Genomic DNA, 5,231 nt, shown 5'->3' with positions numbered 1-5,231 from the left:
ATTACAATATCTAGAAACTACCATTGCAATTAATATCCAGCTGATTTTTAGGCTGAAGTCCACCTCTGTGTTTTAAAACCTCATTGAATCCAAGAATTTAATTTTCTCAACTAGAAACGTCCTTACCCTTGAATTTAATTTTCGCAACCAGAAGCTATCACTACAATAATATCCAAAGCCATTGTTTGGTCTCAATTCAATTGTATGAGTGATGTATAAGGGAGAACACTAACTAAATTTTGTTTTTATCCGCATACACATGGACCCACTTTCCCAATTCTAAATCACCTAATGAGATATGGTAGGGAGAACACTAATTAATGCCAAGTCCAGATCTAGTAGATTCAACTTTGTAAGCTCTATGAGAACTTGATAAATATTTAGAAAACTGTATTAAATGTTGTTTTTAATTTTTTTAAGGGTAGGATGGGTGTTGTTGCTGCCAAATATGGAGCCAAGGGAAATTTAGTAATTTTCAAGGTTTGAAGGCTATGAGTCCCACCCGTCAAAAGTAAAAGAGCATCAGAGGACTTAGGAGTGTTCCTAGGGGTGAGGACTCCGATGGTTAAGTTAGCCGAAGACTCAAAGGGAAGCCATGGTCACAACAAGAGAGTAAATGCTAGTTCGAGTATGTGTCAATGCACCTTTAACTATGGTGCCCCTTTATATAGCTGGAGTCACCGAGAGAGGATTGGTGAGCAGCGAGTAACTATCATGTGAATTGCAGTCATGTAGAAGGCAACCAAAGAGGCATTGTCCGGTCACTCCCCCATCACATGTGTATCGGGAGTAAATGCGTTGAGAACATGGTGCCTATAATAAATGCTCCATTGAGGCACGTCTCGAGAGTTACCCCATCACCCTCGGAGGAGTGCAGAATGACAAGGGTATGATAATTTTGTATTTTGATACCTTAAGAGCATCATTTCAGGGGTATTTTAGGCCTTAGAATAATCAAAATGTGTCGTTTTCCCAGTTAAATTCAATATTGTGACATCTGAGGGTCCCTGTACAAATCCTGAAAAAAACTGGGAAAGTTTTAGGGCTGAAATGTAGTTTTTGGGAAGTTGGTGTGAATTTCAGTTATGAAAGGGAGTGTTTCTTTGAAAAACTGAGCACAAGAGCGCGCCTCCTACCTAATTTGCATAGAGATCCTTAGAGGTCACATAATTGATTTTAACTGGGAAAATGACAGTCATCTTGGGCCAAAAGAAGCAATCACCTCCCTTCGTCGAGCTACTCTAAGCTCGGGAGTGGGGGGCAATTGATAAGGGTGGATTTGGCCCTCCGATGACATCTTGACACATGGCATCTTAGAATAGCTGATTGACACATAGGCACCACCTAAGCAATGACTTGGAGTCTGGGCAAAGAGACCTCGACCACAACTCAGGTCGGTTAGAAGCACCTTGTCCAGGGCGACCCACAACACCTCGTCACTGGCCGATGTGACCTCGACGCGAGGAGCGACCTCCCTTGAGGGCATGCCGGCCTAACTGAGGTTCAGGTGGCAACCTGCGAGATGTGCTTGCCGACAAATTCGGCATGTATATCCCGACACTCCCACGATTCTTGGAATTTGGTCCACGTACTGAACGTTCCGAAGGGTGGTCAACGTACATGATGTTTACCTATGAGGATTTCGGGCTGGTTAGGCACGATCTCCCGAAAATCTCGGATGCGGTGGGTGAGTCTCACATTGAATAATGCCTATATAAAGGCATCAACCCCAAAGACCCAGGGGGAGGAGAAAAAAGAGAGGTACGCGCGATTATTTGCTCACTAGCATTCTAGCACTCAAGTATTCAGCTTGCATCCACAATACAGTACTGACTTAAGCATCAGAGTGACCCCGTTGGGTTAGCCACCCTGAGTTCTTTGATCCTTTATCTTGCAGCTTGATCCAGCTCGCCACGCGACTAGGGTCCAAGTCATCTTCCAACTAGGAGTATCCAGATCGCACACTATCAGAAGGGAATCTATAGAGTATATAATTAAAATCTTCTGTACAGGTGTGGGACTTGAGTCAAAAATAGGAGAAATCATGATTTGGAGAAGTGAAAGGTTGCTGAAATGAATCTCTGATTGTATTTGAGATTATTCTAGGATCTGAAGAGTGAAGTCCAATCCCCGTTAGCATCACGAAGCCAGTGGATTCCATTGGATCTCCTTCTATTTGTTGCAGATATATGGAAAACTTTTGTTTGTCTTTCTCCTTTTTGAAACCAGTCAACATGCTTCCTTTGTTTCCAATAAATTTTCTCAGCCTCAAGAAGTTTTTCTAGTTCACCGCTTAATTTGGACTCCTTAGTCACATCTAATTGAGATGTGTTAAGATGAAATTCAATTTCTTTGATTCTCTGTTTGAAATTAGGTTGATTCAAGCGGCTCCAAACAAACAGCTTATGATGAAACAGTTTACACATTTGTCTCTGAAATTGGTAGAAGATTATTCCAGAATTGACTAACCATGGTGTTGAAATCAGATATCTTAGTCCAGGCTGTTTCAAATCTAATATTTTTTCTATTGGATTTCTTGAAATAAGAGGTATTGATTGCAATCAGCGGATGATCGTTTCTTCCACTGTCAGGTGCTTTACAAGAGTGTGAGGGAAATTTTCAAACCAAGAGGTGCAGCAGAGTCCTCTGTCAAGGCGTTCAAGAAAACCGAGATCAATTAAACCACAGATGAACTTTCATTCTGCATTCTAGCGCGTTTGTTCATTTGCATCCTGTCGATCGTCAAATAATTGTTCAATGTGTTTGACGAAACACTGTCTTCTTCCTTATGAGTGGATAAATGAGAATTTCCACTTTCCACGCTTGGACTGGATCACTATATAAATGAAAGTCTTTGGAGGTCCCCGTCGGCCCGTCCAATAGGCAAGGAGATGCAACCGATTGACCTGACTTTTTTTTCACTTCATTTGTTTTTCTTTTTTTTTTCTATTTTTTTTGTACCAACAATTGACTTGACTTGAGCAGAGAAACTATAGAAACACCCCACAGCCTTTTCTGCCTCTTTATGTCGAATGCAAAATCTTGTATGCAATGTATATCATGGTGTTTGGAAGCATGGGCGCTTTCTGGGACTAATTTTCAAGAAAAAACGCCCATGCTTCCAAAACCTGTTATTTACAAAAAATGCTTTTGTCACGTAGGTAGTAAGCAACACTATGCTATTTGGTAAGGTGATTCTTATCACTGTTTTCCATGTACGTGCTGACAGGTAAGCACCACATAAGATACACATCAGTCAACTGTTGGAGGAAACGGTTCACCGATGCACCAGTGGGGTCCCGATTTTTGAGGCATACCCGATTTATTAATAATCAGCTGAATCAAAAAATGAGATACGAGGGCATTTGTTGAAATGCCCATGTGGATCCAATGTTGCTCCATTTTTTTAAAAACGACCACAGTTTCAAACATCCCCTATATTTGCACTGTGCATATATTTGTATTTGTACTCATTCAACAAATTACCTTCTTTGAACTAGCAGGAACCAAATTGAAATAATCAAAGCATTACATTCTACTTATAAGTTAGTTGAGGTAACAAATACATCAAGTATTTAAATTACTGTTTATAGCTCTATATATTAATTTGAACAATATTAAACATTTGGCAATGTCCCATAGTCTAACTGGACCCTGAAGGGATGGGATATCCATCACATGGACGCCCAAATCTTGCGGAAATGATAGGGCGAATTTCAAAAAATTTCTCCCATCTTTGCAGGGAATCGAATTCCCTATTTCAGAAAACATATTTTGAAGGATCAATCTTGAATCAAGAACCAAATCAGATCTGAACCAAAAGAAGTAGGAGGGAGGATATACTTGATATAGAGAATCAATATCTCCCAATGGAGGTGTTCACGCCCAAGGAAGGATCCAAAATTTGCTCCCACTGAAGATGGCGTAGTGATGGATGGAACAGAATCAACAACGTTCTTCCAAAAGAACTTGACCCTTCGCAAGAATCAACTAGATGGCTTGTGGGCACAGCTCCAACCAATCTTTTCCCAAAAGATTGGAATCAAGATCAAATCTTGATTTCTCCCAAGAACTGGAGATCGAACTAGAGGGAATGGCGACAACAAGAAGGAGGCGGCAAGAGAGAACTCACAGGGTGCAGGAAATCTCTCTTTTTGTGATCTTTAGCTCTAATTCGATTTGAACCTCAAATCACCCAGAACTATATTCGCCCATTTTTTCTTTCAGTATCTTAAAGGGATCAGCTCCTAATCACATTAGGAGTTGCTAATCCAAATCATATTTGGGTTAGAAGTCCCTTTAAGTGATAAGGGATAATCCTTATCTTATCTGCAGATCAGATCAGCCATCTCTTAATCTAATTAGGAGGTTTCCAGATCTAAATCTCATTTAAATCTTGGACTCTCTAAGTGAATAGGGTCTAAGCCCAATCCTTTCAGCTGATCCATCTCAGAATTCGCCCCCTTTTGACTGATCAAATCAGCCTAGTTCGAAATGGGCTTAAGGCCCATTTAAGGTTATGTACTCAATTAGCCTTCCAAACTGCTGCCCAGTTGGGCTTCCTTGTATGGCGTGGGACCCAAACATTGATCTACACATCAGCCACATGGGTTCAGCCCAGCCTTTGTTGCAAGGCCTGGTCGAATACACTATTAAAGACAGTACACCCCCTGAAACCCATCAAATGGGCTCTATTGGGCCCAACACTTACCCTAAGTGGTCCCTGGGCCAAGCCACTTTGTAACACCCAGGGACTGTGGGCAGATGAAAGATTAGCCCATCAGGTATTATCCTCAATGGTCTTACACTTAATCTCTCAGCCCATAATGATCATACACTTCCCGACAAGAGAGGACCTCTCCCTCGGCTGCAAGGAACAGTGTTGCACTCTCTACTTATATGGATCCCGAGAATTAAAACCTTTTGCAAACATTTTAGAAACCATAATATATACTTTTATATCTCATATAAAATATACTTTGCAAAAACAAATCTCAACGGTTGAAATCGGCTACCGGCAGTCTTGGTTTCCATCAGAGAGAATGCATCCCCGATCATTACCTTTGTCCGACAAAGGGGCTGATCCTTTCACTATGATCACCCACTTAGATGAATTCTCGGACTGTCCCAACATACCCAGGTTTTGACCCTTGCCAATGATCTCATTGATTGGTACATCAAAGACAGGCCAATCCGACATCTAGTGTAGTATCATAATCGAGTCTAGGGGT

Source organism: Nelumbo nucifera, chromosome 2 (assembly GCF_055504915.1).
Source record: "Nelumbo nucifera cultivar China Antique chromosome 2, China Antique-T2T, whole genome shotgun sequence".
Lineage (NCBI taxonomy): Eukaryota > Viridiplantae > Streptophyta > Magnoliopsida > Proteales > Nelumbonaceae > Nelumbo > Nelumbo nucifera.
The sequence above is the reverse complement of the archived record's forward strand: the minus strand, read 5'-3'. Positions refer to the sequence as shown.